Source organism: Oryctolagus cuniculus, chromosome X (genome assembly GCF_051225735.1).
Source record: "Oryctolagus cuniculus isolate XC-2025 breed Fujian yellow rabbit chromosome X, ASM5122573v1, whole genome shotgun sequence".
Classification (NCBI taxonomy): Eukaryota; Metazoa; Chordata; class Mammalia; order Lagomorpha; family Leporidae; genus Oryctolagus; species Oryctolagus cuniculus.
Window position 1 is genome coordinate 130,132,582 of NC_142888.1, and position 27,328 is coordinate 130,159,909.

The 27,328-nt window shown below is 39.9% G+C and overlaps 1 protein-coding gene and 1 pseudogene across 2 annotated transcripts in view; both read left to right on the forward strand.

Moving 5' to 3' along the window:
• The window catches only part of LOC138847567 (uncharacterized), a 673,630-nt gene that overhangs the window by 18,448 nt on the left and 627,854 nt on the right, over positions 1–27,328 (forward strand). The gene's annotated exons all lie outside the window — the stretch shown is intronic.
• On the forward strand, positions 2,264–4,324 carry LOC100349613 (ras GTPase-activating protein-binding protein 1 pseudogene; annotated as a pseudogene). Its single transcript, XR_016227708.1, has one exon. The product of XR_016227708.1 is annotated as a ras GTPase-activating protein-binding protein 1 pseudogene (transcript).

Here is a 27,328-nt window from a genome sequence, read left to right on the forward strand (position 1 = left end):
AAGTATGGTATTGAAGTCCCCCATTTTTATTGTATTAGGACTTATGTCTTCCTTTGGTTCATTTATATTTGTTTTAAATATCTAGGTAATCTAGAATTGGGTGGATGTGCATTTACTATAGTCACATCTTCCTGTTGAATTGATCCCCTAATCATTACATAATGACCATCTTTGACTCTCTTAACAGTTTTTGGCTTAAAGTTTATTTTATCTAATATGAAAATTGCTACCAACTCCGTCTGTATCTTTTAGTTAGAGAATTTAGTCCTTTTACATTCAAGGTTATTATTGATAACTCATGACTTGGTCCTGCCATTTTCCCTTGAATATTCCTATTGTTTATTTTGATTCTCCTTGGTTCTTTTACTAAGAGGTTTCCTGCCTTCATAGTCTTTCTTGATGCTTATTATCTTTCTCTGTTTCTGTGTATAGTACATCCTTAAGTATCATTTATAAGGCTGGCCAAGTGGTGACAGATTCTTTTAATTTATGCTTGTATCAGAAGCTCTTTATTTCACCTTCATTTATAAATGAGAGCTTCTCTGAGTAAGCTTCTCTGTGTTGACAGTTACTTCCTTTTAAGGTTCAGACTATATTTTTCCATACTCTCCTGGCATGTTTCAGTTTAAGAAATCTGCTGTCAATCTAGTTGGATATCCTTTGAAGATATTCTGTCATTTCTCTCTTGCACATTGTAGGATATTTTCTTTATTTTTTACTTTTGAAAATTTGACTATAATGTGCCATGATTAAAATCTTTTCTGATCATGCCTATTTGGGGTTCTATGTGCTTCCTGTATTTAGATGTCCATATTTTTCTCCAAATTGAGATAATTTTCTGGTATTATTTTACTGTATAAGTTTTCTAAGCTATTATTTTTCCCATGCCTTCAAGAACTGTGAAGACATAAATGTTTGGTTGTTTAATGGTATACCATAGATACTGAATGCTATTTTCAGTTTTTCTAATTTTTTCTTCATTTGTGTTTTTGGTATGAGACACTTAAAAAGACTTGTCTTCTAGCTCATATATTCTTTTTTCTGCTTCACTAAATCTGTTGTTAAGGCTTTCCACTGTATTTTTATTTGATTTATTGAATTCTTCATTTCAAATATTTCCATTTGATTTTTCATTATCTCTATCTCTTTGCTGAATTTCTCATCTCTGTCATGTATAGATTTCCTAATGTCGTGGAATGCCTTCTCTTTGTTTTAAAATAATCTTGCATTCCTTAGAATTCTTTTTCAGTCATTTTGTCAATCTGCCTGTCTTCACAGCCCAATTTTTTTTTCACAGCCCAATATTAATGTATTATTGTATTTGTTACAGGGAGTCGTATTCCCTTCCATGTTCATGTTTCTTTTATTTCTACATTGATTTTTACATATTTGGGAAATCACTTGTTGCTATATCCTCTGAAGGTTTTGTTCATGGAATTGTGCTTCTGTGGCTTTAGGGGATGCCTTTGCCTTACATCAGAGATCCAGAGGTGTATGCTGGGTGGGGCCAGGGAGTTATGGTCACAATTTATGGGTGGAGCAAGAGTCCAGAGTGACATCCACGTTGGGCATGGAGCATCTCCTCTGACTGTAGTCAGTAGTGGGAGCAGATGTTGACACTAGCTGGTATGTTCACCCTTCTCTGTGCCAAGGTGAACCAACTGATTCACTGTCAAGAGTCAGCCCACACTGTCTGCACATCCCATTTATTCATGCACACAAACCATACAGAGAACCAATACACTTTGTAGTGTGACCGCTGAACCTTCCATGAGTTTCATTCCCAGCACTCAGGGAGCACAAAGCTTAGGGATTCAGACAAGAAGAGTTCCTGGGAACCCAGCTACACACTATACCCTTATCATTTCTGTGGCCTATGTAAACCTGCCACAATCACAGGATTCCCACAGTCACAAGGTGTGAACTCCCACAAACACAGGGTGTAAGGGATCTATTCTCTACCCTACAAGGTGCTCAATCCCTGGAGCAAGTCACCTGCCATTCCCCAAGTCAGGGCAAAAGTTGGTTGTAGGTCTAATTCAGCAAACTGAGTCTGGTATTTTGGTGGAGGTGGGGAATGGAAGCAATGTGGCTTCTTTTCATGGAGCCAAATGGATGCCCTGCCCCCTTGCTAGCTTCTCAGGGGAGGCTCGAAGTCAGTGGGGACTGTGGAGTTCTCCGTCAGTCAAAACCACTCATGGGTGCGGATGCAGTTGTGTGAGTGATTTATGCTTCCCTCCATGCGGTGGAGCAAGGCTTGTTCCTCTGCCACTCAGCCGCGCAGGTTCGACATTTTTTTTCCTCCCCAAGGTTGAATTGACCCAAAGCAATGGTTATGGAGAAGCCTAGTCCCCTGCTGGTCGGGCGGGAATTTGTGAGACAGTATTACACACTGTTGAACCAAGCCCCAGACATGCTACACAGATTTTTATGGAAAGAACTCTTCTTACACCCATGGGGGATTGGATTCAAATGGCAAGCCAGTGGATGCAGTTTATGGACAGAAAGAAATCCATAGGAAGGTGATGTCACAGAACTTCACCAATTGCCACACTAAGATTCGCCATGTTGATGCTCATGCTACTCTAAATGATAGTGTGGTGGTCCAGGTGATGGGACTGCTCTCCAGTAATAACCAGGCTTTGAGGAGATTCATGCAGACATTTGTCCTTATTCCTGAGGGTTCTGTTGCAAATAAACTCTATGTTCACAATGATATCTTCAGATACCAAGATGAGGTCTTTGGTGGCTTTGTCACTGAGCCTCCAGAGGCATCTGAGGAAGAAGTAGAGGAACCTGAGGAAAGGCAGCAGACACCTGAAGTGGTACCTGATGATTCAGGAACTTTCTATGACCAGACTGTCAGCAATGACTTGGAAGAACACCTAGAGGAGCCCGTTACTGAACCAGAGCCTGATCCTGAACCAGAACCAGAACCAGAACCTGCCTCTGAAATCCAAGAGGAAAAGCCCGAGCCAGTATTAGAAGAAGCTACTCCTGAAGATGCTCAGAAGAGTTCTTCTCCAGCACCTGCAGACATAGCTCAGACAGCACAGGAAGACTTGAGGACATTTTCTTGGGCATCTGTGACCAGTAAGAACCTTCCACCCAGTGGAGCTGTTCCAGTTACTGGGATACCACCTCATGTTGTTAAAGTCTCAGCTTCACAACCCGGTCCAGAGTCTAAGCTTGAATCTCAGATTCCACCGCAGAGGCCTCAGAGGGATCAAAGAGTGAGAGAGCAACGAATAAACATTCCTCCCCAGAGGGGCCCCAGGCCAATTCGTGAGCCTGGAGAACAAGGTGATGTTGAACCCCGAAGAATTGTGAGACACCCTGACAGTCACCAGCTCTTCATTGGCAATCTGCCTCATGAGGTGGACAAATCAGAGCTGAAAGATTTCTTCCAAAATTATGGGAATGTGGTGGAGTTGCGCATCAACAGTGGTGGAAAGCTGCCCAATTTTGGTTTTGTTGTATTTGATGATTCTGAGCCTGTTCAGAAGGTCCTTAGCAACAGGCCTATCATGTTCAGAGGTGAAGTCTGTCTGAATGTGGAAGAGAAGAAGACTGGAGCTGCTAGGGAGGGAGATCGTCGTGATAACCGTCTGCGGGGATCTGGAGGCCCTCGAGGTGGGCTAGGTGGTGGAATGTGAGGCCCTCCCCGTGGAGGCATGGTGCAGAAACCTGCATTCAGAGTGGGAAGGGGGATTGCTCCACGGCAATGAATTGCCCATTGCTGATCATAACACAGCCGTACAAACCCCAGCTCCTGCAGAGTGGTGAATTTCTTCAACCAGCCTTTCTTGGAGTATGACCTAGTCTGTTATAAACTGCTTACGTTTGTACAACTTCACTTCTCTTGTGTTAATGGTGTGTGCTCCCTTTCCCTCCTTCTTCCCTTTAGTCCTTCAGTTCCAATTTTGTGGAATGATATTTTAGGAGTAATGGATTTATAAAGAAGATAAAGACAAAAGACTGAATTTCCTTGCTTACACTTTGCATATACAGACTGGATTTTTTAAAAATATCCATTTCCCCAAAGGAATGTGTCTTGCTTATTACTGACATTTGGTATGTTTCATTCATTGGAATATTTCTTATTTTCTACATGTTCCAGAAACCTGTGAGATACAGGATTTGATAAACATTTTGAAGGCAAGAAAAATCCAATTGTTCTACGAGAGTCATGACCTTCTGGTGTAGAAAAGTTGCCACTGGAAAATTTAACAAGTTTCATTTTCTCTAGTATGGCTAAAAACTGAATAAAAGGTGTTAATAGAGTTAATTTGTTTTGGTATGTGATCACAAAACAATTCTGAAACACTTTCTACCACTAAAACTTAAATTGTGAGATAGGTTTTAAATGTGTAGTATGCAACTGATGAGCTTTTCTTGAACTGTTAGAATTTTTTTGAAGTAGAATTTTTTTCATGTTTAATTTGTATTTGTAAAAAAAAAAAAAAAAAGAAAACAAAAACAAAAAAAGTCCCGAAATCCAAATAACAAAAAACCAGAGCAAAACTGTTGTGCCTTCTCTTTAATTCCAGTCTTGACAATTGTTTAAACAAAAATAAATTAAAAAATTCTAGATTTGTTTTTACCAGGTTAAGAGTATGTGGGAAATTGTAGAATCCCTTTATCAACACCTTGTTTGTTTGTCATCTGTTAACATTTGTTATGCCTTATTCTAAAATTGAGTCTCAAACTGGAATGCCTTTGAGGACGGATATTTCTATAGAGGTCCTTTGACCTAAATAGTTCTGCATTTGTATTAAGTTTTATTTTGATATCTAACCGGATTCCTAATCATAGCCCATAAGAAGGAATGTGACTTTAATATTGGACTTCACTGATATACTCGAGTGTCTGCAATTTTTTTTTCCTTTAAATCATAGCCATATGGTAAATTTTCTATTTTGTTAAGGTTCTCTTTTATTGATGGGCATGCAGTGGGTATTTCTTGGAAATGGCCAAATTTTTAAATTTTTATTAAAATATTTCTGGAAGAAAATTTAATCTGGTAATATAGACTAATATATTTTTCAAAAAGAAAAAAAAAAACACTCATGGTGCATACATGGCAGCCTTCTCTCACCTTGCCATGAAAAGATGGTATTTTGCTGCTGGTCACCAGCCATGGGAATTATAGGTGGCATCCTGCCAGGTGCTGTGTGTATACATTCTCTTCACTGCTCCATGGGATCTTTGTTCTGTTTTGTCCATTCTCCACTACAAATTCTTTCAAACTGCCCCCTGGAAACATGATTCTTCCTTTGTTGTTCTGTTATCTTCCGATAGCTAAAATTAGTGTGTCTTCTCACTATTCAGCCATCTTGGATCCCCTCTTCCACCTCTTTTTTAATTAATGGACTATCATTTCACTTCTTTTTGTCTGACACCAGTCACAAAGGAGAGTACTGGCTTTCAGGGTGACCAATGGCAGCTGTTTAGGGTGTTCAGGCAAGATCAGTCATGTAACAGGTGGCTCTGACTCACAAGTTAAAATCTTAATCCTATATCATATGGAAGGAGAAAGTCTCCAGCAAACGAATTATAGAAGTTCAGAAAAACGCTATTGCAAAAATATCAGGAAACCTTCCTGCTAAGTTTTACAGACTCATTAGAAAATGAATGTTATCTTATATTTGAAAGCACCTACCATGTGGTCTACTCTTAAACATATTGGAGAATTTCAAGACAAAGTTGTCCTTGGCAGGAACTCCTAGAAATGAAGAGACTCATCGTCATAACAAATGATAGCAGGCACTGCTTGCTGAGTACATCCTATGTAGCAGTCTGTGGGAGGGACTGCAAGTGCTCACTCACAACTTGGCCTACTCCCTTTCCTGGGTACAGGAAAGAAGACAGGGAGGACTGTCCACCTGTAGTTATGAAGGCCCTGCAATTTCCTGTCCACTGACCCATAAGCAAAAGATAACAGCTTGCCAAGCTAGGCACTTGAGGACCTATATGCCAGCTCCATGCTTTCTCCCCCATTGCCACAGCCAATGTGGCAGCCTCTTGTGGAAATGGTGGAATCACAAGGTGGGAGCAATCTGGATCTCTGGGGCATCTGAGTACAGATCTCTGGGGCATCTGCACCAGAATGTAAGTGCACAAGTAAACTTTCACTGTGTCAAGCTCTTCACACTCCAGGTTTTGTCTGATGCATCAGCAGTCACTTCAGCTGACACAGCTGGTACTTTTCTTGTCAGAGTTACTTAAATATTTTCATTACAAAGGTAGTACTACATATGTTCTTACTGAAAAAAGTTGTAAAGTACAAATGACTCGCAATTTTCCCTGTTAGAAAGTTGCTGCACAGTTCATACTCCTAATCAGAGGTCACTACAAAAACAATCTGGTGTGTAGTATTTCAAAACTGACTCTCGATTCACCACACAGCAAAAACAGACTTTTTATTTCACATATATTGATAATGATGTACATACATAGTGAAGTGTCACTAGCCTTTGTCATTTTACAAAATGAATACAGATGCTTTCTATGGCAGATATACAAATCTATACAGAGACTTCATTTTTGAAACTACTAGAATTCTAAAGTAGGTATGTACTTTAACAAATTAAACCATTTATTCTTTTTAAAAAATATTTCATTTATTTATTTATTTTAACCTTAATAAATATAAATTTCCAAAGTACAACTTTTGGATTATAGCAGCTTTTTCCCTCCATAACCTCCCTCCCACCTTCAACCATCCCATCTCCCACTCCCTCTCCCATCCCATTCTTCATTAAGATTCATTTTCAATTATCTTTATATACAAAAGATCAATTTAGTATATATTAAGTAAAGATTTCAATCGTTTGCACCCACACAGAAACACAAAGTATAAAGTACTGTTTGAATACTAGTTATACCATTAATTCACATAGTACAACACATGAAGGACAGAGATCCTACATGGGGAGTAGGTGCACATCTTGTACAACAGAAACAAAGCTGGAGGCATCACAATACCATATTTCAGGACATACTACAGGGCAGTTATAATCAAAACAGCATGGTACTGGTACAGAAACAGATGGATAGACCAATGGAACAGAATTGAAACACCAGAAATCAATCCAGACATCTACAGCCAACTTATATTTGATCAAGGAGCTAAAACCAATTCCTGGAGCAGGGACAGTCTATTCAACAAATGGTGCTGGGAAAACTGGATTTCCATGTGTAGAAACATGAAGCACGACCCCTACCTTACACCTTATTTATTTGACAGGTAGAGTTACAGACAATGAGGAGAGACAGAAAGATCTTCCATTGGCTGGTTCACTCCACAAAAGGCCACAGTGGCCGGAGGTGGACCGATCCGAAGCCAGGAACCAAGAGCGTCCTCCAGGTCTCCCACGTGGGTGCAGGGGCCCAAGGACTTGGGTCATCTTCTATGCTTTCCCAGGCCATAGCAGAGATCTGGACCAAAAGAGGGCTAGCCTGGACTGGAACCAGGCTCATATGGGATGCTGGCACCATAGGTGGAGGATTAACCAACTACACTACAGTGCTAGCCCCATCATTTATTCTTGAGAGAGACATATATAGTTTTCCATTTGCTCTCTGATTAAGAGAATGAAATCAACACATTTAAGAATAAATTCTTAATCAGAAAGGATTGCTTGCTTATAAAAAAAAGATGTGAATGAAATCAACACATTTAAGAATAAATTCTTAATCAGAAAGGATTGCTTGCTTATAAAAAAAAGATGTTTTACGAGTCTGATGTTGTGACATGGTGAGTGAAGCCTCTATCTGGGATGCTGGTATTGCATGTGGGTGCCAGTTTGTGTCCCAGCAGCTCCTCTTCCCTTCAAGCTCCCTGCTAATGCTTTAAGAGAGCAGCAGAAGATAACCCAAGTAGTTGGGCCTCTGCTACCAACGTGGAACACCTAGATGGAGTTCCAGGCTTGTGGCTTCAGCCTGGCCTATCCCCAGCCATTGCGGCCATTTGGAGAGTGAATCAGCAAATGGAACATTCTCTCTCCCTCTCTCCCTCTCTCCCTCTACCCCACCCTCCTGCTCCATCTAGCTCTTTCAAATGAGTAAATAAATCTTAAAGAAAGACATTCTAACATGGACATAAGATTAAATTGGGAAAGATGTGAATAGTTCAGCATATTATCAATGTTTCCAAAGTTAACAAGACTGTGCCAATTTGTAGTCTTGCAAAAAACACAATATAAAATTCTTAAATGTCAACAGACATTTCTCCTTTGCTTTGAGAAAGATTCAGTCAAACTGACCAGCATTCAGTGTAGGAGAGCAGACAGGATACCCTCAGTGAGTGAGTGGCATCTGGAGGAGCCAATGGAGAGCAATGGATAGCGTCCCTGAGAGACCACATGCAACTAGGACAAGTGCATAGCCTGAGACAAGATGGTACTTGGAGCTCTAAAACCAGAGTTCCACATAGTGGGGAAAGAGAACAGAGGAGAGAAGGGGGCAGGGGTGACAGGACACCATACAGGAATATACTAGAGACACCTGGAGATCTTCATGACATCTCATGACCACTCTCATGCTCCCATGCACCTTCACCTGTGCCCCAGGCCTGAGAGCTGCCCGAACATCTGATGGGAGCTGCTGTCTTATCCCCTGGGTTCAGTGGAGCCCGTCTGCAGCTTACCCCCCACACACAAACACACACACATACCAGGTGAAGGACAGGGCTGGGGACTGATGACTGACAGCTGAGAGAGGCAGGGACTATCAATGAGCAGTGGAAGGCAACAGTCATCAGCCTGGAGGGGTCCCTGGAGGAAGAATGCCCTAGGACCAGTTAATCCAACTCTGCAGATGAAGGGCTGGTTGTGCATATGCCTTGAAAAACGGTCCAGATGATTCCTCTGCCTCAGACTGTCTCCCACAGTTTCTGAGTTGTTGGTACCGGGGGCAGGTGTCCTGTAGCCATGAGAGCTGACCTATGTCACCAGCAGGAGTCGTCTGGGACAGAGGCCCCACTGCACCCTGGTGCAGACATTTGCAGGTTGATGGAAACCCCAGGGAGATGGCTCCCTTCCTTGTTCAGCTGCCAGGGTGGGTGGGGTCCAATGCAGCATCCTGCTGGGATGGTGTTTGGGTCTGGAGAGGATCTTTCCACAATCAGGGACAGTTTTCCACAGGCATTCTGAGTTTGAGTGAGCACAGTTAAGCCAACTCTGCCTTTTTTCCTGGAGGCCAAAGGCCCAGGAGGTGGCATGCTTTACAGTTTGAGTCCCTGAATTGTATTTTGATTCATTCCCTCATTATTTATTTCATTCATGCAGCAACTGTAACTGAACACATGCTGAGAAAGAACATGAAGTAAGCAAAATGAAAGAAAGTGAAAAAGCCCTTAATTCCATCTGTTATTGGAACAATGGTGAGGTAGAGGCACTTGTGGTAGTTTTAGGAAGTTAGGCACTGTGAATGATGGGGGAATCCACGGTGTTCTGACCTCTGAGGTTGCTAAGTAGGTAGAAGCTGTGCCCTTTAGCTGAGGTTGAGGGTAAAGGATGAAAAGTTGATGATGATTTTATGAGGAAGTGTGAGGGAAATGGGCTCTGTGACCATCTGGCCAGCTACTTGCTGTCACCTGTCTGTGGGGATCTATTCGGTGGGCAGTGGGAAGCATGAATCTGTTATGACAGGGGCAGGACTGCATACTGGGTTTAGGTACATCCCTAGGAGTTGTTTGAGATAATAGATTCAGTTTAAATTTAATGTTGGTTAGATTATGGCTTATATGCTATAAGATGCCATTTCCACTCCTGAAAACAAAATGGGAAAAATAAAGCCACAAAAGCTTAATAAATTCAGGGAAGTCTTTAATGAGATAGTAATGCTCAGTCAGAAGTTAACCAATCGGATAAACCTTTTTGGCATTTCAGTCTGTGTATATGCCTGTGCCTATGACTATGTTTTTGTGACTCATGTTGTATTATGTATCATATCTTTTCAATCTTACATCTTCTGTCTGCTGTTACTTTTTTTTTTGACAGGCAGAGTGGACAGTGAGAGAGAGACAGAGAGAAAGGTCTTCCTTTTCCGTTGGTTCACCCCCCAGTGGCTGCTGTGGCTGGCGTGCTGCGGCTGGCGCACCGTGCTGATCCGAAGCCAGGAGCCTGGTGCTTCTCCTGGTCTCCCATGCAGCTGCAGGGCCCAAGCACTTGGACCATCCTTCACTGCACTCTGGGCCACAGCAGAGAGCTGGACTGGAAGAGGAGCAACCGGGACAGAATCCGGTGCCCCGAACGGGACTAGAACCCAGTGTGCCTGTGCCACAGGCGGAGGATTAGCCTAGTGAGCCACGGCGCCAGCCTGCACTTACTTTTAATAATCTGTTCTCAACATCCTTTTTCCAAGACTGAGTGTGGACCTACCATTATTAGGACACATTTTCTCTAACTTCATTTTAAGCAGCTGGAAACTGTGCTGTAACTAAAGTTGTTCATGACATACACAGCAAAAAGCTAGAGGCAAACTTGGGCCCAGGTATCTGGTGGTTGAAACTCCATGATGCATTCTCTGTGTAACTGGTGGACAGTGATTGTCACGGTTTTAGATGTGGGACCTCTTATTCCAACTGAAGGCTTCTACAGCAATCCAGTATATGAACACGAGTAAGGCAGAGCAGCCTAGTTGAAGTGAGGACTGCAAGCCTTTGGTCCTTTCCATCCAGCATCCTTTCTTTACCCCCTGAGCAGTAGGTCCTGACACCAGTGAGCATGGCTGTGTGCTGGAAGTTTCTTCCTCAGGCACATGCTTCAGCATACTCCTACAAAGCACCTATGCATGTGGATGTCATTCTGCTCAATGCATTCAATTGCAATTTTGCTTCCTGGTTGTCCAGCACTGCCAACAACTCATGACCCCCAAGCTCTGCATCCCCAACATATTTTTCCATTATTATTTTTGTTTCAAATCCTCAATGACTAGACACACACTGTTCTGTTACTACTTACTAATGTGTTGCCATTCTCAGCACAGGACTGGCTACCCTTCACCCTCAATCCCTGTCTATTTTCCTAGGCCTGGACCTACTTCAAATTCTCCCCTGGGAAAGAAGTCCCTGCCTTTACTCAGTGGTCTGCTCTGGTTGTGTAGTAGATATGGCATTTCCCCAAAGCCCCATGTATTGAAGGCTTTGTCCCCAAAATCTTATGTGAATAGTTAGTGGATTCATGTTAATGCTAAGCATATTAAGGATGGGGACTTGATAATTATGGTGTCTAAGAGGTGGACCCAGTTATCCTGAGAAGACTGGTAACAAAGGCAGAATTGGGCCTTACTGGTCTCTCTGCATCCTGGCTAACCATGTGATCCTCTCTCTGCATGCATCCTGCCATCCACCACCATAGTTAGATGACAAGTTAATGGGGTTACCTGGTCTTAGACCATGAACCTCCAAAACTGTGATCAAATGTAAATGTTCTTTCTTTCTTTAGTTCATCTGAGGTATTGTAAAGTTAAAGTAATGGCAAGTGACTAACACAGTCTGTCATACTGAATAGTATGAATAAACACATTGTGCCCTTTCTCTATTTTTCCACCTGTACCTATTTCTTTTGGATGCATGTGTAAGAGATGTTCTACCCTCAACAAAAGCAGACAGTTTGGCTCATTTTTCCTTTTTTCTGTTGCCTCTCCCCCGCCCCCCATCATGGCTGTCTCTTTGGCTAATGTTCTGATTTCCTAGTCTCAATAAAAAATTATGTGGAAGGCTAAATAATGACCTCTCTAATAATCTCATGTCTGGATCCTGTCATGTGATGAAAGGGATTTTTCAGATGTGATCAAGCAGTGCGTTATGTGGATGAGTCCTACATGTAATTGTCAGAGTCCTTATGAGGGAAACAGAGATTTGAAATAGAGGAGAAAGCATTGTGACCACAAAAGCAGATTGGAATGATAAGATTAGAAGCCCAGAAGACTCAGAAACTGGAAAGAATCAGTCCTGTGACTTTTAGCATTGTGAGACTCTTTTGGACTTCTGGCCTCTCAAATTGTATGACAAATTTGTGCTCATTTTAAGCCTTGGCACTTTTGATAATTTGTTACAGTAACAACAGGAAGCTGATATAATCTATTTAGGACATATGACTTGATTCCCTTTAAGAACACAAGGTGAAGTGGTTTCTATATGCATAAATTCCTTATTCAACAGAGAAGAGTACTTTGGGCCTGAAGCCCACAGATCAGAGTGTTAACACTTTAAATGAGTTCTATTTAAGTTCCTGGTGTGTGTAGCTTCACCTGGACACTTGTGCTAGGGTCTTGGATATGTAAACAAAAATAGCTGGTCCTATCCCTTGGAACTCAGAATAATCAAATACATGAAAAATCAGCCATATGCTTCCATTTCTTCCCTTCTTGTTTTGTCTGTTATTGGTACAGATTTTGCTTCTACATCAGTTATATACTCCACTATACATTGTTATTGTTTTTAATTGAACTTCAAATGTCTCTTGGAGATATTTCTTTAATAAGGAATTTATCGTCACACTTACCCGTATAGTTGCAACATCCAGTGCTCTTTATTCCTTTGTGTAGATCAAGATTTATATCTACTATCACTTTAGATCTACCAAAAGGACTTTCCTTAATTTTTTTGTAGTGCATATCTGTTGGTGATTAACTCTGCTAAATACTTTATTTCACCTTTGTTTTGAAATATATTTTCACTGGGTATATAATTTTAGGTTGATAATTGTATCTTCTTTCAGTACTTTAAAGATATCACTCCTCTCTTCTGTGGTTTCCATTATTTTTAACAAAAATATATCTTTCAATTGTCTGTTTTCCAATTATTCTTCCTACTATCCTGTTCCTTTGAATGGGTGGTGATTTTAACTTGATGCAGTAAGTAAATGTTACATTATTAAGTGCTGGATTATTTTTTGGTATGTCTATATAAATAAGTATTCCTGTATTTTATTCTGGGACATTGTTAAGTTACTTGGAAAGAGGATGTTCATTTTAGATCTTGCTTTATGCTTTCTTATGCATGATCAAAGCAATACTTAGTCTATAGCTAGTATACCTTCACCCCTAAGGCAAAAGCCTTCTGAGCACTCTAATCAATGTCCTACAATTTATGGGGTTTTGCAACTTACCTAATGAGAAAGGGCTCTACTCTCAGTCTTCTGTGGGCTTATAAGATTTCTTTGAGCACTATTCTCCTCTCTAATATTCTGTACTTTAAGCTTCAACCACTTTTGCCTTCCTGGACTTCCAGTTCCGCGTTCTCAACTCAAGTCATGTTCCGTTCACTGCAATCTATAGTCTCTCCACAAGGCTTGCCTCATTTGATTTCCATCTATCAGCACCCATTGTCCTTTGTTTCTTAATGTCTAAGAAATTGAAATGTGTTGTGTATTTTATTTTTTTGAAAAAAGTTATTTCATATAAGCTTATAAATTTGGTCTCCATTACTTCATAATGGCCAGAGTCAGAAGTCCTGTACTCCAAATTAAAACCCAAATTTTCTGTGAATGACAAATACTCAACATTTCAACTTATTCAAATTACAGCTAGAACTGAAAGACTGGAACACCTATGTATATTCATATTGACATATGAGAGGAATTCAGCAAGTTATGGAAAGTGTAGTTAAAAAATAACTTTGGGGCCCAACTTTACCTCTTAAATAAAATACATAAATCTTTTAAAAAATAAGTAGTATTTTGGTGCTAAATTTTTTGAAGTCCTTGTATAGCTTTTCCATAATACACATTTTCCTTGAACTTGTTGACTATCTCTAGTATATAGAACTGGGAGAATATATAGCAGAATAGTGGAAAGATTTTCATCCTGTTAGTGGAAATAGTTAATTTCTTAATTTTCTTATTTAAGCTTTCAGTATTTTCCAGTACTTTGAAGCACATATGAATTCACTTCATATGAAAATATTATAAATATTTTAAAATGTGATTTTGCTATCTTAGGTAGTTTTTTTTTTATTATCAGTCAACCTTTACTTGATTCTGCTCAGCGTCTGGTGCTTTTCATTTATGTAACTAGAAAGAAACAAGTGCTTTGAAATATGATTAGTAGGCTATGTGAAGTCACCTGGCTTTTTTCGAACTTTCACACAGATTATATATCCTTGTTTTAAAAGCCTTTCTTCAAGAAAAAATATTAATTTATATTGCTGATGGGAAATTATATTTATATTTAAATCATATTCCATATGATGTTATCAAATCCAATATTTATATAAAGGATTTGTGTGTAGACTATCTTGGCAGAAGAAATTATTAACATTAAGTTCATTATTATGAATTGTATTTATGTCTTTTACCTAATTTCATCGTAAATTATCTTTTAAAAAAGTACTATAGTCATTATTTTCATTAATTCCACATGATTCTTTTTTTTATTTTTATTTTTTTGCCTGGCAGAGTTAGACAGTGAGAGAGACAGAGAGAAAGGTCTTCCTTCCGTTGGTTCACTCCCCCATTGGCTGCCACGGCCAGCGTGGCTCTGATCCAAAGCCAGGAGCTGGGTACTTCCTCCTGGTCTCCCATGAGGGTGCAGGGACCCAAGGACTTGGGCCATCCTCCACTTCCCTTCGGGGCCACAGCAGAGAGCTGGACTGGAAGAGGAGCAACCGGGACTAGTACCCAGCGCCCCAACCGGGACTAGAACCCAGGATGCCAGCACCGCAGGCATAGGATTAGCCAAGCGAGCCATGGCGCCGGCCAGTATTCCTCAATTTTGATGATTTCATTCCCACTCTGTCTTAGGAAATGATATCATTTTTGTGTGTGTGTGTGCCTCAAGAATTTTCTCACCAGCATGTTATCTAATTCTTCCTTTTTTTCCCTTTTTATAAGAACTACACATCTTTTTTCCTCCTGTGAGAACTTTATGTTTGTCCCATAGCCTTTTCTCAAAACTCATAAATCCTTGACTGTTACCAAATAGTTTTAATCCAAAAGTGTTTTCATAAATTTTCAGATATAAAATATATGAACAGAAGTTATTTCATTGCAATGTTATAACCTTATAGCATTTATATTGTTTCTCCTTTTAAAGTATGGATTCACATTCTCAAGAAAAATAGAAAATGAAATTAGTAAACACTCATTATCTTTACAAATTCCTTTTTCTCGTCAACACCATTTTATATTCAACCAGCATTTTTCCCTTGCAAAATAAGCATTCCTCCAACTTTTTTTTGGTTATCAACAATTCTCTTTTTAAATTTTTCTCACATTAATATTGAATATTTCAACTTCTCTATTTCTTTCAAGAACCATCTGTTTCTATTCATATTATTCATTGTTTTCTAAAAATTTAATTCCACTAATTTTTTCTTGTCTATGTCATTCTCAGCCCTTTTGTTGCTTTGGGATTATTTTATTTTTCATTTAAAGTAGCAACTTATATTTTTAATATATTCTCTTAAGTTGGAAGCTTAGAGTATTGATTTGAATCCTTTATTCTTTCCTTTCTAATATAAACATGTAATGATAGATATCCCTTTAAGTATGGCTTTGGCAAAATCTCTCAAATTCTGGTATTCTTTTTTTTTTTTTTTTTTTTTTTTTTGACAGGCAGAGCGGATAGTGAGAGAGAGACAGACAGACAGGTCTTCCTTTTGCTGTTGGTTCGCCCTCCAGTGGCCACCACGGCTGGTGTGCTGCGGCCGGCGCACTGCGCTGATCCGAAGGCAGGAGCCAGGTGCTTCTCCTGGTCTCCCATGGGGTGCAAGGCCCAAGCACTTGGGCCATCCTCCACTGCTTCCTGGGCCACAGCAGAGAGCTGGCCTGGAAGAGGGGCAACCGGGAAAGAATCCGGCGCCCCGACCAGGACTAGAACCCGGTGTGCCGGCGCCACTAGGTGGAGGATTAGCCTATTGAGCCGTGGCGCTGGCCAAATTCTGGTATTCTTTTTTTTTTTTTTTTTTTCATTGAGTTAAAAATGCCTTTAAATTTCCCTGACTAATTTCTTCTGAAATATTGCTTTGATTTAAAAAAAAAAAGGTATCAATTTGGGGCCAACATTGTGGCACAGCAGAATAAAGCCTCTGTCTGTGATTTGGCATCCCATATGAACACAGGTTCAAGTCCCAGCTATTCCACTTCCAATCCAGATCCCCACTAATGCACCAGGGAAAAGCAATGGAAGATGGCCCAAGCGCTTGGACTCCTGCCACTCATGTGGGAGACCCAGGTGCAGTTCCATGCTCCTGATTTCAGCCTGGCCTAAGCCCTGATTTCAGCCTGGCCTAAGCCCTGGTCATTGCGGACATTTGGGGAGCGAAGCAGCAGATGGAAGATCTCTCTCTCTATAATTCTGCCTTTCAACCAAATAAATATTTTAAAACATGTATCATTTCCAAATATTTGAGGACTTTGCAGTTATCTCTATTGATATATTATTTTGCATAATTTCATTGTGGTTAGTGAACATATTGTTTTCATTCATTTCGTGCTGTTCTAATGGAATAGCAAAGACTAAGTAATTTTTTTTTATCTTTTATTTAATGAATATAAATTTCCAAAGTACGACTCATGAGTTACAATGGCTTCCCCCCCCCATACCGTCCCTCCCACCCACAACCCTCCCCTTTCCCACTCCCTCTCCCCTTCCATTCACATCAAGATTCATTTTCGATTATCTTCATATACAGAAGATCAGCTTAGTATAACTTAAGTAAGGATTTCAACAGTTTGCTCCCACATAGAAACATAAAGTGAAAAATAATAGATGATTTTTTTAAATGATGATGAAATCAGATCAGACCTATTGTCATGTTTAATTCCAGTGAGAGTCAAGTTGGGAATTGATAATTTCTTTTTTTTTTTTTACAGAAGATCAGTTTAGTGTACATTAAGTAAAGATTTCAATCGTTTGCACCCCCATAGAAACACAAAGTGAAATATACTGTTTGAGTACTCATTATAGCATTAAGCCTCAATGTACAGCACATTAAGGACAGAGATCCTACATGAGGAGTAAGCGCACAGTGACTCCTGTTGTTGACTTTACCAATTGACACTCCTGTCTATGGCATCAGTAATCTCCCTATGCACCAGTCATGAGTTTCCAAGGCTATGGAAGCCCCTTGAGTTCTCCGACTCTTATCTTGTTTAGACAAGGTCATAGTCAAAGTGGAGGTTCTCTCCTCCCTTCAGAGAAAGGCACCTCCCTCTTTGAAGACCTGTTCTTTCCACTGGGATCTCACTCACAGAGATCTTTTTGCCAGAGTGTCTTGGCTTTCCATGCCTGAAATACTCTCATGGGCTTTTCAGCCAGATCCGAGTGCCTTTAGGGCTGATTCTGAGGCCAGAGTGCTATTTAGGACATCCGCCATTCTATGAGTCTGCTGAGTATCTCACTTCCCATGTTGGATCACTCTCCCCTTTATTTATTCTATTGGTTAGTGTTAGCAGGTACTAGACTTGTTTATGTGCTCCCTTTGACTCTTAGTCCTTTCATTATGATCAATTGTGAACTGAAATTGATCACTTGGAATAGTGAGATGGCATTGGCACATGCCACCTTGATGGGATTGAACTGGAATGCCCTGGTATGTTTCCAAATCTACCAATTGGGGCAAGTCAGCCCAAGCATGCCCCAAATTATACATCTCTTCCCTCTCTTATTCCCACTCTTATGTTTAACAGGGATCACATTTCAGTTAATTTTCAACACTTAAAAATAACTGTGTGATAATTACATAATTAAACCAGTCATATTAAGTAGAACAGACAAAAAAAAATACTAAGAGGGATAATGTATTAAGTTGTCCATTAGCAGTCAGGGCTATGCTGATCAAGTCACCATTTCTCATGGTGTCCATTTCACTTCAGGAGGTTTCCTTTTTGGTGTTCAGTCAGTTGTCACCGATCAGGGAGAACATATGATATTTGTCCCTTTGGGACTGGCTTACTTCACTCAGCATGATGTGTTCCAGATTCCTCTATTTTGTTGCAAATGACTGGATTTCGTTGTTTCTTACTGCGGTATAGTATTCTAAAGAATACATATCCCATAATTTCTTTATCCAGTCTACCGTTGATGGGCATTTAGGTTGGTTCCAGGTCTTGGCTATTGTGAATTGTGCTGCAATAAACATTAGGGTGCAGACCGCTTTTTTGTTTGTCAATTTAAACTCCTTTGGGTAAATTCCAAGGAGTGGTATGGCTGGGTCGAACGGTAGGGTTATCTTCAGGTTTCTGAGGAATCTCCAGACTGATTTCCATAGTGGCTTGACCAGTTTGCATTCCCACCAACAGTGGGTTAGTGTCCCTTTTTCCCCACATCCTCGCCAGCATCTGTTGTTGGTAGATTTCTGCATGTGAGCCATTCTAACTGGGGTGAGGTGAAACCTCATTGTGGTTTTGATTTGCATTTCCCTGATTGCTAGTGACCTTGAACATTTTTTCATGTGCCTGTTGGCCATTTGGATTTCCTCTTTTGAAAAATGTCTATTGAAGTCCTTGGCCCATCTCTTAAGTGGGTTGTTGGTTTTGTTTTTGTGGAGTTTCTTGATCTCTTTGTAGATTCTGGTTATTAACCCTTTATCTGTTGCATAGTTTGCAAATATTTTTTCCCATTCTGTCGGTGTCTCTTCACTCTCCTGACTGTTTCTTTTGCAGTACAGAAACTTCTCAATTTGATGCAATCCCAATAGTTGATTTTGGCTTTGACTGCCTGTGCCTCCCGGGTCTTTTCCAGAAATTCTTTGCCTGTGCCAATATCTTGAAGGGTTTCTCCAATGTTCTCTAATAACTTAATGGTGTCAGGACGTAGATTTACGTCTTAATCCACGTTGAGTGGATTTTTGTGTAAGGTGTAAGGTAGGGGTCTTGCTTCATGCTTCTGCACGTGGAAATCCAGTTTTCCCAGCACCATTTATTGAATAGACTGTCCTTGCTCCAGGAATTGGTTTTAGATCCTTGATCAAATATAAGTTGGCTGTAGATGTTTGGATTGATTTCTGGTGTTTCTATTCTGTTCCATTGGTCTATCCATCTGTTTCTGTACCAGTACCATGCTGTTTTGATTACAACTGCCCTGTAGTATGTCCTGAAATCTGGTATTGTGATGCCTCCGGCTTTGTTTTTGTTGTACAAGATTGCTTTAGCTATTCGAGGTCTCTTGTGCCTCCATATGAATTTCAGCATCATTTTTTCTAGATCTGCGAAGAATGTCTTTGGTATCTTGATTGGGATTGCATTGAATCTATAAATTGCTTTTGGGAGAATGGACATTTTGATGATGTTGATTCTTCCAATCCATGAGCATGGAAGATTTTTCCATTTTTTGGTATCCTCTTCTATTTCTTTCTTTAAGGTTTTGTAATTCTCATCGTAGAGATCTTTAACGTCCTTGGTTAAGTTTATTCCAAGGTATTTGATTGTTTTTGTAGCTATTGTGAATGGGATTGATCTTAGCAGTTCTTTCTCAGTCATGGCATTGCTTGTGTATACAAAGGCTGTTGATTTTTGTGCATTGATTTTATATCCTGCCACTTTGCCAAACTCCTCTATGAGTTCCAATAGTCTCTTAGTAGAGTTCTTTGGATCCTCTAAGTACAGAATCATATCGTCTGCAAAGAGGGATAGTTTGACTTCTTCCTTCTTGATTTGTATTCCTTTGATTTCTTTTTCTTGTCTGATGGCTCTGGCTAAAACTTCCAGAACTATGTTAAATAGCAGTGGTGAGAGTGGGCATCCCTGCCTGGTGCCAGATTTCAGTGGAAATGCTTCCAACTTTTCCCCATTCAATAGGATGCTGGCTGTGGGTTTTTTATAAATTGCTTTGATTAAATTGATGAATGTTCCTTCTATACCCAATTTGCTTAGAGTTTTCATCATGAAAGGGTGTTGAATTTTATCAAATGCTTTCTCTGCATCAATTGAGATAATCATATGGTTTTTCTTTTGCAGTCTGTTAATGTGGTGAATCACATTGATTGATTTGCGAATGTTGAACCATCCCTGCATACCAGGGATGAATCCCACTTGGTCTGGGTGGATGATTTTCCTGATGTGTTGTTGTACTCTATTGGCCAGAATTTTATTGAGGATTTTTGCGTCTATGTTCATCAGGGATATTGGTCTGTAATTTTCTTTCAGTGCTGCATCTTTCTCTGGCTTAGGGATTAAGGTGATGCTGGCTTCATAGAAAGATTTTGGGAGGATTCCCTCTTTTTCGATTGTTCTGAATAGTTTGAGAAGAAATGGGATTAGTTCTTCTTTAAATGTCTGGTAGAATTCAGCAGTGAATCCATCTGGTCCTGGGCTTTTCTTTGTTGGGAGGGCCTTTATTACTGTTTCAATTTCTGTTTCAGTTATGGGTCTATTTAGGTTTTCTATGTCTTCATGGTTCAATTTTGGTAGATTGCATGTGTCCAGGAATCTATCCATTTCTGATAGGTTTTCCTGTTTGCTGGCATACAGGTCCTTGTAGTAATTTCTGATGATTCTTTTTATTTCTGTGGTGTCTGTTGTGACGTTTCCTTTTTCATCTCTGATTTTATTGATTTTGGTCTTTTCTCTTCTTTTTTTAGTTAGTTGGGCCAATGAGGTGTCAATTTTGTTTATTTTTTCAAAAAACCAGCTTCTCGCTTGGCTGATTTTTTGTAATGTTTTTTTGGATTCAATCCTGTTAATTTCTTCTCTGGTTTTAATTATTTCTCTTCTCCTACTAGATTTGGGTTTGGTTTGCTGCAGTTTTTCTAGGTCCTTGAGGTGCGCTGAAAGCTCATTTATTTGGTACATTTCCAATTTCTTGATATAGGCACCTATTGCTATAAATTTGCCTCTCAATACTGCTTTTGCTGTGTCCCATAAGTTTTGATATGTTGTGTTGTTGTCTTCATTTACTTCCAGAAAGTTTTTTTTTTTTTATTATTGAGGCAGAGTGGACAGTGAGAGAGAGAGACAGAGAGAAAGGTCTTCCTTTGCTGTTGGTTCACCCTCCAATGGCCGCCGCAGCTGGCACACCGCGCTGATCCGATGGCAGGAGCCAGGTGCTTCTCCTGGTCTCCCATGGGGTGCAGGGCCCAAGCACTTGGGCCATCCTCCACTGCACTCCCGGGCCACAGCAGAGAGCTGGCCTGGAAGAGGGGCAACCGGGACAGAATCCGGCGCCCTGACCGGGACTAGAACCCGGTGTGCCGGCGCCGCAAGGTGGAGGGTTAGCCTGGTGAGCCGCGGCGCCGGCCTACTTCCAGAAAGTTTTTGATTTCTCTTTTGATTTCTTGAATGACCCAGTGTTCATTCAGGAGCATGTTGTTCAGTCTCCATGTGTTTGCATACTTTCTGGGGTTTCCTGAGTTGCTAATTTCCAGCTTCATTCCGCTGTGGTCTGAGAAGCTGCATGGTATGATTCTAATTCTTTTAAATTTGCTGAGACTTGCTTTATGGCCTAGTATGTGATCAATCCTAGAGAAGTTTCCATGCGCTGCTGAGAAGAATGTGAAGTCTGTAGATGTAGGGTTGAAAGTTCTGTAGATATCCGTTAGATCCATTTGGGCAATAGTGTCAATTAAATCTGCTGTTTCCTTGTTGATCTTCTGTCCGGGTGATCTGTCTATTTCTGAGAGTGGAGTATTGAAGTCCCCCAGTACTATTGTATTGGAATCTAAATCTCCCTTTAAGTCCCTTAACATATCTTTTAAATAGACCGGTGCCCTGTAATTAGGTGCATATACATTTATAATAGTTACATCTTCCTGTTGAATTGAACCCTTAATCATTATATAGTGTCCCTCTTTGTCTCTCTTAACAGTTTTTGTATTAAAGTTTATTTTGTCTGATATTAATATGGCTACACCTGCTTTTTTTTGGTTTCTGTTGGCATGGAATATCTTTTTCCAACCTTTCACTTTCAGTCTGCATGCCTCTTTGTTAGAGAGATGTGTTTCTTGTAGGCAACAAATAGTTGGGTTGTGTTCTGTGAGCCAGTCAGCCAAACGGTGTCTTTTAACTGAAGAATTCAGACCATTAATGTTCAATGTGACAATTGATACGTAGTGACTTTGCCCTGCCATTTTCCCGGAAATATTTTCTAGTATATGCTTTGAGCTTCCCATGCTCTTTTACTGGTAGGTGTTCTTCCTTTCCCTTCTTTCATATTGATGGCCGTGTTTCTGTGTTTCTGAGTGTAGCACATCTTTAAGTATCTTTTGCAGGGCCGGACGAGTGGCCACAAAGTCTTTCAATTTCTGTTTGCTATGAAAGGTCTTTATTTCACCTTCATTCACAAATGAGAGCTTGGCAGGATATAATATTCTGGGCTGGCAATTTTTCTCTCTTAGCACCTGTGCTATGTCTCGCCATTCCCTCCTAGCCTGTAGTGTTTCTGATGAGAAGTCTGCTGTGAGTCTGATTGGAGATCCTCTGAGAGTAATCTGACGTTTCTCTCTTGCACATTTTAGGATCTTTTCTTTATGTTTCACTGTGGTAAGTTTAATTACCACGTGTCGTGGTGAGGATCTCTTTTGGTCATGTTTATTGGGGGTTCTATGAGCTTCCTGTACTAGGATATCTCTGTCCTTCTCCAAACCTGGAAAGTTCTCTGCTAGTATCTCACTAAAAAGGCCTTCCAATCCTTTCTCTCTCTCCATGCCTTCAGGAACTCCTAGAACCCGAATGTTGGTTTTTTTAATAATATCCTGTAGATTCCCAACAATATTTTTTAGATTTCTAATTTCCTCTTCTTTTCTTTGATTTGACTGTATGTTTTCCTGTGCTCTATCTTCTAAGTCCGATATTCTCTCTTCTGCTTCACCCATTCTGTTTTTAAGGCTTTCTAATGTGTTTGTCATTTGATCTATTGAGCTCTTCATTTCATTTTGATTTCTCTTCACTATAACACTTTCCTGTTCTACTAGTTTCTGAGTTTCATTTTGACTCTTCCTTAAAATTTCATTTTCACCAGAGAGATTTTCAATCTTGTCCATTAAGGATTTCTGTAGTTCAAGGATTTGCTTTTGAAAACTTCTAAATGTTCTTATCATAAATTTTTTGAAATCCATATCTTGCATTTCTTCTATCTCATCATCTTCATACTCTTGGCTTGGGGTGTTTTGCTTATTTGGAGGCATCATAGTGTCATCGTTGATCTTGCTCCCTCTATTTCTGTGTTTGTTACTCGGCATAGTTAATTCTTCTTGCGTCACTGTGCGTTTTTTTTTTCTTTTTTTTTTTTTTTATACTGTGTCCATGTTAAGTGGACTGCCTGCTGTTGGAGGAGCCTTGGAGGCTTGAGATGGGTGCGGCCTGAGAGCTCTGCCTGGTTCTTCCTGGTTAAGGGTGTGCAAAGGTGACACCCTCAGGTTATGCGTGGTAAATCTCTCTCTTTTTATTTATTTATTTATTTTATTTATTCAGGGGGTAAGTAACACCGCAGGGCACGGCTGTGCAGAATTGATGGTATTTTGCTTCCAGTCTTTGGCTCCTCTGGACTCCCACTGGGTTGCCTAGGCTACTGAATTGTAGTGACTCAGTTCCTTAGCTCTCCCCCATTGATATGTAAATCCAGAGAGGAGGCCTGCTCTTTGTCTCTTGGGAATTCTTCAAGCCTTGCAGCCTTGTAACCTTTGCAAGGTTAGGGGGAAGAGAAACCCCGAAGCTTTTTTTTTCCTTCTTTCCGGTAGTGAGTTTGCTGCACTTTCCGGACCCCTCTAGATTCTGACCCCCGTTTCCCCACCAATGTCTGGGGTTATTGAGCTCACCTCCCCTTCCAGCGCCGATGTGTGGACTCGGAGCCCTGAGCGTCCCAAGTCTCCCCACTGTTGTCTGTGTGGCATGCACTCCCCTTGGAGCACTGGCGCGCAGACCCTGGGGCTTCCGCGGCTCGGTCCCGAGACTTGGCTTCCACGCGGTGGGCGACCTTGTTCTCCCAGTAGGTCCTCCGATTCACGGCAACTCCATCCAGAAGGGTTTCCCCTGCAATATTTTCCTGGTTCTTTTTTCTGCGGCTACCGTAACTCCCCTTTTATTAAACTAAATTTTCCCGGACTATCGGTGCGCGCCCTCACTATTCCGCCATCTTGGCTCCGCCCAAGACTAAGTAATTTATAATGGACAGAAATCTACTGGCTTGCAGTTCTGGAGACCAGAAAGTCCAAAATCAAGGGACTGACATCCCACAGGGGCTTTCTTGCTGGCTTATCCCCTGGCATAAGAGGAGTGGAGGAGATGGGAGAGGAGGGGAGAAGGAGAGGGAAGAGGAGAAGGAGAGGGTAAGGGAGAGGGAGAGGGAAATTTGCAGCCGCAAACCCTTTTCTAATTTATATTAATTTATGAATTAGTATAGAGCCCTTATGATGTAAAAACCTTCTATTAGGCCCCCCTCCTGACACTACTGCATTGGGGATTGTTTCAATACATGCTTTTGGGGGACACATTCAAATCATATCACATCCTTGGTATGATTTTAATTCTTTTAAAATTTCAGAGTGGTTTATGGTTCATATTGGTGAATACTGAAGGTGCACTTGACAGTAACATATACTCTGGTGTTGTGTGTAGTGTTCTGTAAATGCTAATTAAATCAAGTTGGTTAGTAATATCATTAGGATCTTTCTGTACTTGCAGATGTTCTGTTTATCATTTACCTGGAGATAATTGTTAAGATCTCTGAATACAATTGTAAATTTGGCTATTTCCCATTTTCTGTACTATGAAGTTTTGTTTCACAGATTTGGAAGCTTTTCTCTTAGGTGCAGATACTTAGAGTTCTTATGTCTTCCTGGTAGGTTGGATATTTTATTATTTTCTAATGTCCACTTTGGTAGAGCATCTTTTGGCATTTTAAATTGTGAAATTTTCTTTTTTAATATAGGATTTTTGAGAGTTCTGTATACAACGGTACTTCAAAAACTTCACGGAAAATGGAATTGAAAGATTTTCATTTTGGTGTAAACAATTTTAAAATCCATATACAGCTTTTTTTCAGAGTACTCATTTCTTATTAAATGAAAATGCATGAATTTCAAAGTTTTTTGCACCAAATAAATTTAATTTTAATTCCATTCTTTCATTAACTTTTAGCTTTCCTCTCATGTATTCTGAATATAAGGTTTTTTGGATATGTGGTTTGCATTTTTTTTCTAATTTGTGCCTAGTCATTTTATTGTCTTTCTTGAAGTCTAATTTACCTTTTTTGGTTTTTAATTAATCATGCTATGGTGTTATGTCTAAGACCTCTTTTCCTAACTCTAGTTCATAAATAGTTAAATCCATGTTTTCCTTCAAAAATTACATTATTTCATTTAATATTTAGATCTGCAATACATTTTTAGTTAATTTTTTATAAACTCAAGTTAAGATAGTGGTTCAGTTTTTAACATATGATTGTTTAAGTGTTCTAATACTATTCATTGAAAAAGTCAATGTTTCTCAATTAAATTTCCATAGTCCTTCGTAAAAACGTGAGAACCATATGTGTGTGAGTATATTTCTGGACTGTATTTGGTTCTATAGATCTATGGAATTGTTTCATTTATTTTGATCTTATTTCATTTATTTCATCTTTCAGACATAATGTATGCATTGTGTTATGCTTATGCTTAAATATTTTATTTATTGGAGCTATTAAAATATTATGATTGGGTATTGTATGTTATAAAAGGACACAATTTTGGGGAGCCAGGAGTGGAATATGATTTGAATATAGCATGGCTCCTGAACTCATACACACATTTAAAGTTTAAATCTTAAAGTCTTATGTTAATGGCACTAAGAGGATAGAAATTTATAAACAATTATGATGTTTAGGATGTGAGACTAGTGGGAAGTCCCTAGGTTGTTGCTAATGTGCCCTTGGAAATTAATTCTCATGAACAGGTTGGTTATAAAAGCCTGAGTTGGGTCTAGCTGCTCTCTGCTACCTGGCTCTCCATGTGATCCTTCCTTTGCCTACATTCAGTGGTCCCTCATGCAATGTGATGCTCTGTGCTGCTTCAGGTCCCCACCAAGAAGACCAACACCAGATGCTGAATCCATGGAGCTGTCTGATCCTGAACTGTGAACTTCTAAAACCATGAGCTGAAAAAAAAAATTCCTTGCTTTGTAATAGTTTTTCTTAAGCATTTTTGTTGTAGTATCTAAAATCTAACACAGTGTATTTAAAAAGTTTAGTTTCCCATACCAGGGGACTCCAATTTAATCCCATCAAGGTGGCATGTACCAATGCCATCTCACTAGTCCAAGTGATCAATTTCAGTTCGCAATTGATCATAATGAAAGGACTAAGAGTCAAAGGGAGCACATAAGCAAGTCTAGTACCTGCTAACACTAACCGATAGAATAAATAAAGGGGAGAGTGATCCAACATGGGAAGTGAGATACTCAGCAGACTCATAGAATGGCAGATGCCCTAAATAGCACTCTGGCCTCAGAATCAGCCCTAAAGGCACTCGGATCTGGCTGAAAAGCCCATGAGAGTATTTCAGGCATGGAAAGCCAAGACACTCTGGCAAAAGATCTCTGTGAGTGAGATCTCAGTGGAAAGAACAGGTCTTCAAAGAAGGAGGTACCTTTCTCTGAAGGGAGGAGAGAACCTCCACTTTGACTATGACCTTGTCTAAACAAGATAAGAGTCGGAGAACTCAAGGGGCTTCCATAGCCTTGGAAACTCATGACTGGAGCATAGGGAGATTACTGATGCTATAGACAGGAGTGTCAATTGGTAAAGTCAACAACAGGAGTCACTGTGCACTTACTCCTCATGTAGGATCTCTGTCCTTAATGTGCTGTGCATTGAGATTTAATGCTATAACGAGTACTCAAATAATATATTGCACTTTGTGTTTCTATGGGGGTGCAAACTGTTGAAATCTTTACTTAATGCATACTAAACTGATCCTCTGTAAAAAAAAAAAAAAAAAAAAAAAAAAAAAGAAACTATCAACTCCCAACTTGACTCTCACTGGGATTAAACATGACAATAGGTCTGATCTGATTTCATCATCATTAAAAAAAATCATCTATTATTTTTCACTTTATGTTTCTGTGTGGGAGCAAACTGTTGAAATCCTTACTTAATGTATACTAAGCTGATCTTCTGTATATTAAGATAATCGAAAATGAATCTTGAGGTGAATGGAAGGGGAGAGGGAGTGGGAAAGGGGAGGGTTGTGGGTGGGAGGGACGGTATGGGGGGGAAGCCATAGTAATCCATTATTCGTACTTTGGAAACGTATATTCATTAAATAAAAGTTAAAAAAAAAAAAAAAAAAAAAAAAAGTTTAGTTTCCAATGCTTATTGTTGTTATAGGTAAATGAAATTTTTGTGTATTCATCTTGTGTTTATCTCTGAGACCTTGCTAAACTCACTTACTAGTTCTAGGAGTTTT